This window comes from Callospermophilus lateralis, chromosome 2 (assembly GCF_048772815.1).
Source record: "Callospermophilus lateralis isolate mCalLat2 chromosome 2, mCalLat2.hap1, whole genome shotgun sequence".
Taxonomy (NCBI): Eukaryota; Metazoa; Chordata; class Mammalia; order Rodentia; family Sciuridae; genus Callospermophilus; species Callospermophilus lateralis.
Genome location: NC_135306.1, coordinates 11,781,507 through 11,793,461, shown reverse-complemented (window position 1 = coordinate 11,793,461; position 11,955 = coordinate 11,781,507). Strand labels below are relative to the sequence as shown.

The following is an 11,955-nucleotide window of genomic DNA, read 5'->3' as shown; positions in this document are numbered from 1 at the left end:
AAAAACAGAGAGAACCAACAGTCTTTACCTAAGTTATAACAGCAGGGTAACAAATTAATTTGCAATCTGTAATTGAGATTTGTGGTGGGCCATTCTGAGAAAAGAAGCAAAGATTGAAAGGGTTTCGTCCATTCAACTGTCAATGTAACGGGGTCCTTAGTACAACCTGAGTAAGTTAGAGCAGTCTAGGTTTCATCGGTTCTCAAAGCTAATCAGAGACTGGCACAGCAAGGAAGCCGGAGCCATTGCATTCACATGCTGGGCCATGCTGCTGCTGCCGCTGCAGAGCTGGGAGCTCCGGTGCCGTGCAGCGCGGGGCTTGGGGGCACCAGGAGTCCCACCTCAGGCTCCTGGCCACGGGTGAGGGCGCAGCAACACATCTGGCCTCCAGATAGAGAAAACCAAAAAGAAAAAAATCAGTGATCTGTGTGGAGAGCAAAATTGCAAGTGGGAAGATAGCATGGCTGGAGTTCTTCTCCAACATGACAGACATCGAGGGATTAATGGAGCCTGTACCCAGATGGAGAAATGTCCATGGCCACAATCCCCTGGGTCTGATGTCCCATGATGCCCATCAATAGGGTCTCCCACTGCAGACATATGTGCAGCTCACCATGTTGGACCGGCACACTCATCCTCAGATGTCCTGAATGACTGATGGAGAGGCCATTTCACAGCACAAGACACATTTTTGTGGAAAGCCTGTACAGAAGAGGGAAGGTGCCGGAAGTGGACTATGTGATTCTCTCTGAATGGTTCGACTGGATCCTGAGGAACACTGATGTGTCCATTGACCTGATAATGTATCTCTGGACCCCTCCTGAGACCTGGCAGGAGAGATGAAAGACTGAGGTGCAGGCCAGAGGAGAAGGTCATTCCACTGCAGTACCTGGGTGCTCTTCACCAGCTCTCTGAGGAGTGGCTCGTCACAGGAAGCCTTTTCCCTGGGCAGCCCCTGTTGTGGAGATGGAGGCTGACTACAACATGGAGGAAAATGCTAGAACTCTTTGAACAAAACTGGCCCAGATATTAACTCCAGAGAATTGGAAGCATGGCCCACAGGTGGAGACATCTGTAGGATCATGTCAGGAAAAACTCTTGTAGTGGCCAAGTTAGCTGTTAGCAGCAATTTGGAAAAATCCACTCTCCAGATGGTCTTTTATCTGGCCAGACTTATTTTCCTAGTGGTCTTTTCTCCTAGTGTCTTCATCATGGGTAAATGATAAGTGGGACCAACGGTTTGTTTTTTTGTAGCCTCACATCCCCGCTGAAGCCCTCAGGACAGCATTGGCTGTGTGCTGGGTGTCATGCTGGGCTCTGTACACGCAGACCACCAGGAGTGAAATAGCAGCCTTATATCCCAGCCCAGGAATTTGAAGCTGAGAGGTTAAGAGGCTCCCCAGGATCACGCAGCCAATGTGCAGTAGAGCTGGCACCATTCAGACTATTAGCCCAGCCTGCCTTGTCCTAAGCCCTGTCCCCCAGAGTCTGCCTTTCCTTGCCACAGACCTTTGCATCTTTATGAGGAGAGCTGGTAGTGAGTACAGCTGACCTCATCTTGTTACTGAACAGTTCTCCAGGACGATCAGCAGTTCTAGACTTTGCTTAGAATTGCACTTTTTTGGCTTGGTCCCAATATTTGGAACACAGGTTTCCCAGCATGAGGCTGTGGTCCCTCAATCCCCTTATCATCTGGACTTCCATGACCACAAAGGAATCATGTGTCATCTCCTGATCAGTGCCCAGTCTCCTCTCTGAACTGCTGCCAGTTCCACTTAGGGAAATAGCATTTGGGGCCTGGCCACTTTGCCCTATTCTAAGGTGCAGCCAGGGACAGCCAGCCCTGGCTTCAAGGCTCAGCCACTCCCTTTTGTCCTTGGTGCCCTGGGAATTATTGAGCCTTTGTGGCCCAGGGAGAGAGACACAAGTGGCCTTGAGTCTTTTTTAAATGTTTTTCCACCCAAGGAGACACTTTGGGCCATAGAGCATGAAACCACCTTCACTGATTCAGAAAATAACTTGGTCTAGCTGTGATGACGCACAGAAGGCACACCTGCCCTGAACCAAGTAGGAAGCAAAAGAAAGGACGAACATTCCCTTTGGGGCCAGTCTGGACAGAAAAGTCAGGTTGGTGAACAAAGGCTCTTGAAACATTGCTGCTCCTGACTTTTGGGAGGAGGGTGGAGAGCGTCAGGAAACTGTATGAAGCATGTGTAAGATTGTTGGAAACTCCAGAGAAATGCAGCAGCTGTTGGCCTGTGCCCCGCCCCCCAGGATGAACACCTGTACATGTGCACTCAGCCTCTCAACAGGTACCAGGTGATCTTCATTCAGTGCATCTCCCTTTGTTCAGTCATGTACTCCATAAATTTTGGCCCATTCACCACAAATGCCTTTGATTCCTCCTTTTCCTGCATTTCAATCTGTTATCTTCAACTCCTCTTCCTGCTTAGGTAGTGTTATCTGGAGCTTGACTCATTACCTTTCTTCTTTTAGATTTCCTTCCTGCTTTGCAAATTGACTTGGATCTGAAGCTTTCTCTCAAACTCTAGGAGAAGCCACCAGCTCTCTTCCCACCCCTGGAACTTTCATAGAGTTCTTTATAAACTTTACAGTAGTTTCTTAACTGCACAATCTCAGCATCATGCAGCTGAAACAGGGTTTCTGTGTAGTCCTCAGCATAGTAAGGGGCAAAAGCTCATCTCTGCTCCTGGGTATAAAAACACGTCCCTGCAATGAGCAGCTTCACTCAAATTGCCTCAATCATTTTCTTCATGTTTTGCTTTTTCAGTCCTTCCAATGGATCCACTTTTTTTTTTTTTTAAGTTCAATCCACTTATAATTGCAGTGCCTTCCTGACCTTGGTCTTAGACCCAGCCATAATTGTGGCCACAGCTTTTCTCTCTTCTTCAGGAAAAGGGCTAGGCCAGAACTCTCCAATTGAGCATGTAGACCCTCACACGCTGCTTCGTTTGATGATTTTCACATTTCTGGATGCTGCAGCAATTTTTATAGTGCAATATTCTCCAAAGACAAACAAAAGGCGTCTTCATTTTCACACACCACATCGTTTTCCAAGTTTGTGTCTGGTGTGTGAGCTAATTCTTCCATCTACAGTACGATCTGTCTCTTTATGTTGCCAGACTCCTCACATCTCGATGCCTTTGCTTCCCTCAAAGTTGCCACATGTTGTCTGAACTGGTTCAGCTCTTCTAAGCGGGGAACGGAGGTGCTGTCCATGTCACAGTGGGACATGCCAAGACATTCACACAATTCGTGATCTTGTTCTTGAAATAGCTTCATTCCTGTTTTCTCTCCTTTTTCGGTTTTCACATCAATTGCGTCTGAGTGTGCAGACTTTTTCTAGTTGCAAGATAGTTGTTTCTCTTTCTTCCTGAAACGGCTGGATATGAAACTGACCTCACAGGGTGTCCGGATATGCTTTTGACAAATCTTTCTTCAGGTTCTCTTCTTCAGCAATCATTATCCAAGAGATCTTTGATACGCTTCTTGACAACCTCAGTTCTTCACAACCACTGGTCCTCTGAAATCCCAGTCAGTTTTCATATTTCCCGAATGTGATATACGGTCTTCTGGAGACCCACTGTGGATTCCTCTGCCAGGACCTCACTTCTCATGGCAATGCAGCCCCGGGAATCCAGACCCCCAACCTCCTCCACTCAGATCCGAGCTCAGCACCAGCCATACACCCTGGCAGTCTCACTCAGTGGAGGTAGGTTATTATGTGAAAATGCTCTTGTGCTTGAGTTTATTTAATTCTCCAGACAATGCTGTCTGATTTACTGGTACCACTACACCTATGTTATAGATGAGAACCCTAAAATTCAGAGAGGCTATGAGTTCACCCAAAATCACAATCACTTATTGGCTGACTAGTGCTCAGGAACCTTCACTCCCAGGATCATTTCCATGGCATCACAAACCTCCCCTACATTCAAGGGACAGGCCCAGGCCCAAGTCTGCTCTACTTATCTACCTTGACCTCTTTCAAAATCACAAGGACAGCAAGTCATTAATTATCTGAGATTAGAAAAAAAATTGTGAATAGTGAGATTCCACAGTCCCCACTCTTCTCCCAAGTCTCCCTTCTTAATGAGCTCCCTGGGGTGGTGGATGGAAAGACTGCTTGCCTCTCAGGGGTGAGGTTACCTGAAGAGCAATCTCCTCCTTCCAAGTCCCCACGCTTCCTCACCATTTGATGAAACCTGAAGGGGCCAGTGATGGTAGTTGGGGAGTGGGGAAAACTGCATGTTCCTCATGCTTGGGACATGTTTGCAGGATTCCTACCCTAAAGGAAGAGAGGGAGTGACTGACGTGACAATGGCACACATGACTTCCAGGGTACAGTGAATCCTGTCACCTACCACACCAAACCTGGGCCTTTTCCTCCTTGCCTGCTTTGAGAGATCTGCCCTCCCCCTGCCCCCTCTCCTTCCTTCAGTCAATGTTAGTGAGGAGAGGATGCCTGGACCCTCAAACAGCCATTCTGGAGGTCACCAATCCTTTTCAGAGTAAGTATTCTTATCTTTAATCTCATCACTATACCCAAGTCCTCAATCCTAGCACGTTAGAAATCAAGGAATTCTTTTGTATGACATACTCTTTTTGCAAGTATGGATGGAATCTGAGGCTTTGTGTGGCTGAGAATATAAACCAGGTCATCTGCCTATGCTTCCTAAGATTGAGGCACACTGCCTGAGCTTTTAAAACCAGAGGCTTCACATTCCCTGGTTTCTCCTGTATTTACATAATATTAGCAGGTTAGACCCCAAGAAAAGGGATTCAGTACTTGGAAGGGATAAGGGATAAGCCAAGACTGTGAAGGAAATCTTCAGATTCTGTGTTCTCACCTCAACCTCTGGAGAACTTCACAGCAGCACAGACCATAAGCTCACGCATGCGAGCAGTAAGGGAAGAGAAACCTGGTGTGGCCTGGGTGCTCATACCACTCCCATTGACAACTTAGTTTATGGTATTGGGTAAATCACCCCCTCTCTGAGCCTCAGTTTTTCACTGCTAAGTATATTATTCCAATCACATTTTCATGCAACTTCTTATGCAGTTATTCAATATATAAATACAAAAATAGAATTTACCCAATTAGAGATCTAGATCCCCTCTATTACATTACCCTCAGCTTCCCGACCATTTTTTGATGGTGGTAAATCTCCCAAAGAACACAATTTGGAAAGCTATGAAATAGATAAGTTCGTATACGATTACTTCCAACCCAATAACGTCGTAGAACTTCATAAATGATAGTTTGTCCCCCATGACTTCACATTATAAAAGAAATACTTAAACACCACACAGGGAGCTTCACCTGTGCCTGATGGTAGCTAACAACATACTAAGATAAGGATTAAAAGCAGCTAGGGAAATTTCACCTAGGAAAGAGGCCTGGGGACAGTCTCTGTGTTCAAACATCAGAACAACTGTCCTGGTATCTGATTTTTCTGTGTCCTTGGTGCTCAGTTTGTCTCCTAGAAGTCAGTGAAAATTTATTGAGTGAATTAACCTGAGAAAGCAAAGTTCACTAACATCATTAGCAGTGACATCAGCTGACAGAGGAGGCTGGTACTTCCAGGCTTAGTGGAATCCTTGGCTCATGAATCTCAACCTAGGATATATAAATTTTCCAGTTGTGATTAAAAGGGTTCAAAAGTATGATTTAGGAGGTGGACTTCTTTACTGGCAATATTTCAGCTATATGACCTGGCATCTCTGTTCCTGATGGGCTCATGCTTTGAGGAACAGAATAAAAAAAGAAATCCCCTGAGTTCTACTTAAGACTTGAGATCCTCTTAGTCACAGACTTCAAATGCAAAGAGCTGAATGAACCACATGGCACATTACCAGCACCTGGCCGCTTTAATGTTTGCTTCCTCACTCCCCCATGACCTTGTATGCTCATTCCCCACTCCCAGGACCTTCCTATTCTCATGTGCTTAAGGTTTCACTTTGTGTATGGATAGCACTTGTTAGATCTTTTGCATTTTTAATTTACATATAGTACACTGTCATAGATTTTCATATACTCTTTTCACTCAAATTATGTTTTTAAAATCTATTGATGTTGCTTCTAAACAGCCCCATGGTACACCTCCGTCATGTTTACCAGACATTGATGGGCACCCGAATTGCCTCAGACCTCCCACTGCTGCAAATGACAGTGCAAAAATATCCTCATCCTTGAGCTTTTATATGCCTGCTTGGGAATCAGAAATACACATCTAGGGGCAGGATTGTAGGGTCACAAATGCTGACAAGTGCTTTGTTCTTGAGGGTATCACACCAGTCTACATTTCTGCCTACAGTGCCTAGAAGTCTCAACGTCCTCACATCCCTGCCAATGTTTTCCTTGTTCTCCTTTCTAATGTTTGCCAAGATAACAAATAGAAAGTGAAATATCGCTTACTTTCTCATGTCTTGGGTAAGAGTCAATTTTACCGTCTCTTCATACTCTTGTTAGCCCTCTGGCTTTCTTGAACACATGTTCATTGAAGTTCTTACACTTTTCTTACTGAAGTAAAAGTGGTCATTGCATATTCTAGTTATTAGTACCTCCTCTGTTAAATATTGCAAATATTATTTCCTAGTTTTTCATGTCTGGTTTATTCATAATTATGATGTAACTGATCTACTATTTGCCTTTTAGCTTTTTTAATGTTGGGAAACTTGTTTTAAGTTTTTCCCCTTTTAACTCATAGCCTCCTACAAATTTTTTTCTTTTTCTTGATCTATTCATATGTCACATGTAAAACCATAATATATCTGGAATCCACCTTTATACATGATGTATAGCAATTAGATAGCAATTCTCTGGGGTTATGCTCTATATAATTAACCAGTCTTTCTAGCACTCCCAAATATTCCATCTTTTCCTGTTTGGCTTTTAAGTGCCACCATTTTCCTGTAATAAGTTCTCATATAAATGTTGGTCTTGCTCTAAATCTTCATGTTATCTACTTTTTTCCACCTACTGTCTGGTCTTGCACCAAAACCACACTATTTCCTATTATTATTAGCTGTTATTATTCTTAATCTCTGAAAAGACAGGGACTCTCTTTTTACTCTTCACTTTCAAGTTTAACCTGACTACATCCAAATCTTTTTTTTTTTTTTTAGTGATGACAGAACTTTCATTTGCAAAATAAAAAGTGTTCACAAACAATAAAATAAATCTGTTATTGTGTGCCATATGATAAATGAGAGAATAAACAATTTCAACAAAAGCATTCCAACAATCTCTCTGAGCCTGACACCAGGACTATTCAACCTGTTCTCCAGAAATATTCTATCATCAAACCTATCATTTACCCAATTTTCCACTGACTTCATGTCAGGTGTTCTTTTTTTTCCAACAAAATCAATAATTAATTTAAATATAAATGAACTAGATAGTGTAGTTAAAAAGTATAAATGTTTAACATGTGTAAAAAGCAAGCAATAACCATATGCTCTATACATATCACACTTTAAATACCAGTACATCAATAAGTTGAAGCAAAAGATGGGGAAAGTAAGCAGGAGAAATCTGAAGTAGAGATTTAATATAAAATAAATTTCAAGAAAAAATATTTTCAGAGATAAAGGGGAACATTTAATAACCATAACAGGGTAACTTCTTCAAGAAAGCATAACAATTCTAAATGTTTATGTATGTACCTAATAACAAAATTTCAAAATACATGGTAAATCCACAATCATATTTGGAGATTTTAAGCCCCCTCACTTTGCTGGGAAGAGTAATGATATAGAAGGCTTAACAACATTATCAGCCACCTTGACCTACTTGTTATTTATAGAGAACTATACACAAAAATGACAAGTAGAAAATTTAAAAAGATAGACTATATTCTGTCATAAAATAAGCCTTGAGGAATTTTTAAAATTTGAAATCATGCAGACTGTGTTTCCTGCATGATTTATTGTATTACTTATAAATATCTCACAGGTCAAACAAGAAAACACAAGAAAAGTAAATAAAAAGTGCTTTGGGGGCTGGGACTGGAGCTCAGGAGTGGCATACTTGCCTAGGATGTGTGTGAAGCACTGGGTTCAATTCTCAGCACTGCATATAAATAAATAAAGATCTATCAACAGCTCATATATATATATATATATATATATATATATATATATCTCATGACGATACAATGATCTTGACATATCATACATTTGAATCAAATAGGATATAATTTCTCATTTTTCCAAGTGTACAGGTTGCAGAATCACATTGATTATACAGACACGTATATACATACAGCAATACTAGCGTCTATTTTATTCTGTTGCCCTTCCTATCCCTCTTTCCCCTCCCCTCCTCTCCCATCACCTCTCTCTACCCAATCAACAGCTCAAATATATTTTTAAAGTGCTTTGAACTAAGTGATAATAAAAGCTTAAAATATCAGAATCTCTGGAAGGAAATAGTATTCAGGTGAACTCTTATAACTTACAAGTATTTGTATCAAAATCTAGTTAACTATCAAATTATTTTCAAAATTAGGTAGTAGGAAGGAAAGAATAAGAATAGGAGCAGAAATATATAAAATACAAAAAATAATACAACTGAAAGTTGATAAAAATCTAAAAAGTCTAATCAAGAAAAAAGCAAGAACATAAAAATTAATATCAATGGAAATGAAGCTATCAAAACAACCCTACAGATGCTAAAAATATATTCAGTTAATATTACAACTATATGCCAATATATGTGATAGATTACTTAACATGTTATTTTAGAGAAGGATCTGTGTGTGGCTGAGAAGAAAGTGTATTCAGTCATTGATGAATGAAATATTCTATATATGTCTGTTAATTCTAAATTATCAATTTATTTTTTTATCAATTGTATTTCTTAGTTTTTGTTTGGAGGATCTATCCAGCGGTGAGAGAGGTGTGTTAAAGTCACCCGGTATTATTGTGTTGTGATCTATTTGATTCTTGAAATTGAGAAGTGTGGTACTGGGGTTGTGACTCAGCCTCACACACGTGAGGCACTGAGTTCAATCTTCAGGACCACATAAAAATAAATAAACAAAATAAAGGTATTGTGTCCATTTACAACTAAAAACAACATATTAAAAAAAGAAATTGAGAAGTGTTTGTTTGATGTATATGGATGCTCCATTATTTGGGGCACAAATATTTACGATTGTTATGACTTGTTGACATATAATTCCCTTAAGCAGTATAAAATGATCTTCTTGGTCCCTTCTGATTAACTTTGACCTGAATTTCACTTTATATAATATGAGAATAAAAACCCCTTCTTGGTTACTCGATCCATGTGAGTGATGTGTTTTTTCCCATGCTTTTATCTTTGGTCTGTGGATGTCTATGAGTTGAGTCTCTTTGGAGACAGCCTATTGTTGGGTCTTCTTTTTTAGTTCAATCTGCCAGTCTATGTATTTTGATTGATGTGATTAGGACATTTACATTCACTGATATTACTGAGAAATGATTTTTATTCCCTGTAATTTTGATTTATTTCTTGTTTTTAACTTGAATTAGTTTCTCTTTGTTTGGCAATTTCTCTAATGTATTTTCTCCCCTTGCTGGTTTTCACTTTTATTTTTTATTTCTTCTTCATTAAATATTTTATTGAGAATGTTTTGTAGTTCAGGCTTTCTAGTGAATTCTTTTAACTTGGTTTACTGTGGAAGGTTTTCATCAACAATTTTGAAGCTTAATTTTGATGGGTATAATATTCTTGACTGGCATCCATTTTCTTTCAGAGCTTGGTATATATATTATTCCAAAACCTCCTAGCTTTGAGGGTCTGAGTTGAGAAATTGGCTGAGATTAAATTGGTTTCCTTCTAACTGTGACATGTCGTTTTTCTCTGGCAGTCTTTAAAATTCTATCCTTATTCTTTATGTTAGGTATTTTCATAATAATGTGCCTTGGTGTGGGTCTGTGGCAATTTGGTGTCTATTTGGTGTCCTATAAGCCTCATTTATTTGATTTTCCATTTCATTATTTAGGTTTGGGGAAATTTCTGATATTATTTTGTTTAAAAGATTGTGCATTCCTTTGGTTTGTAACTCCAAGCTTTCATCTATCCTGATAAATCTTAAATTTGCTCTTTTCAGATTATTTCTTGGAAGTTCTATTAGTGGTTTCTTACCATATTCTCTGTGTGGCCAACTTTATTTTCAAGAGTATATATTTTGTCTTTATTGTCTGAGGTTCTGTCTTCTAAGTGGTCTAGCTGTTGGTTATACATTCCATTGAATTTTTAATTTGGTTTATTGTCTCCTTCATTTAAAGAATTTCTGTTGATTCTTTTTTTAATAATCTCTGCCTCTTTATTGAAGTGATCTTTCACTTTCTGTATTTTCTTTCTGATTTTACTCCTTACATTGTCCTTTACCTCACAGATCAGTTTGTGTACATTCTAAATTCCTTCTCTGACATTTCTTACACTGTGGTGTCATTGGATTCTGTTATTAAAGCATTCTGATTTATTTGGGGTGATCTGTTCCCTTGCTTTTTCATGTTGTTTGTGTGTCTAAGCATTAGCAGTATAGATCTGATTTAGTAGAGTTTCTACCCTGTGGACTTTTTTGTAGTGCCCTTACAGGTTTCCAGTACCTTACAATTTAGGAGGAGACAAATAATAACCACAACAATTGCAAAAGATATATAGGATTAAACCAAATAGTTCCTGCTATGACATCTACACTGTTACTTGTCACAATAAACAGAAATTATGTGATCAATTACTGCCCATAGTAAAACAGTAAATTTGCAAAAGCGTTTGCAATTTTGAATGGTAGACTGTGAGAGAACAGTCGTGATGTAGAATGTGATGATTATGAGGAAGGAGGAGAGAAGATAGAAGTAAAAAAATAAGGGAAGAATGAAAGAACAATAGAGATTGGCTATTAGCAGAAGAAAAGAGAGAAGGAGAATCGAAGGAAACAGATAAATAAGAGAGAATATTTATATGGAAAGTAAAAATTAAAAATAAAAATAAGGGCTGGGGTTCAGTGGTAGAGCACTCCACACATGTGGGGCACTGAGTTAGATCCTCAGTACCACATAAAAAATAAATAAAATAAGGGTGTAAAAAATAAATAAATACAAAATAAACTGAAATATACTAATCAAATAACCTAGTCCTCAAAATACTGATCCATGAAAAATAACTGGCTTTGGGCTGGGGATGTGGCTCAAGCAGTAGCGTGCTCGCCTGGGCATGCGTGCGGCCTGGGTTCGATCCTCAGCACCACATACAGGTTCTTCACTGAATGTTGTGTCCGCTGAGAAACTAAAAAAAATAAATATTAAAAATTCTCTCTCTCTCTCTCTCTCTCTCTCTCTCTCTCTCTCTCTCTCTCTAAAAAAAAAGAAAGAAAGAAAGAAAGAAAAAAGAAAAATAATTGGCTTTAAAAATGCTAGAAATGAGAAGAAAACATGAATGTGTATAAATGCCCATGAACCATTAAGGTCACAATAAAACAGAGAAAAGGGGGAAAAAATAGATCTCAATGAAAAGTTAAAAAATTGTATCCGTTAGAGTTAAAAAAAAAAAAAAATTCTCAGCTTCCCTTCTCAGCAGTCTTGCATGGGGTTGCTAAAGTGAAAGAGGTAATCCTGTAAGCAGAACTCCTGGAAGTGGGGCTTAGGCTTCAGTGGACTCCAGGTTCTTCACTGAATGCCAGTTGATCTGGAGACTTTAAATCAGCTCACCTCCAGAGCCTAGCAATTGCCAGTCCACCCTGGAAGACTGCATCCCAAGGATCTTCCCTGGGTTACACTCATGTGGTGGAGGAACCAGTTCTTAGTCCACTACATCACTTGCAGACCCCACATTTCCTGGTCTCGGGTTCAGTATCCAAACTCAATCATTCAGGCCCCTGCCATTTCAAATTCCCCTCCAGGTGCATTTCTCCCAGTCCTGCAAGCAGCCAAGTTGGAGGG

The 11,955-nt window shown here is 39.9% G+C and overlaps 2 pseudogenes; one reads left to right on the top strand and one right to left on the bottom strand.

Annotated features, from left to right (window-relative positions):
- Positions 1–265: 265 nt before the first annotated feature.
- LOC143385262 (thymidine kinase 2, mitochondrial pseudogene) lies at positions 266–1,104 on the top strand (annotated as a pseudogene).
- A 1,226-nt stretch (positions 1,105–2,330) lies between these two features.
- LOC143390709 (protein regulator of cytokinesis 1 pseudogene) lies at positions 2,331–3,484 on the bottom strand (annotated as a pseudogene).
- Positions 3,485–11,955: the final 8,471 nt, after the last annotated feature.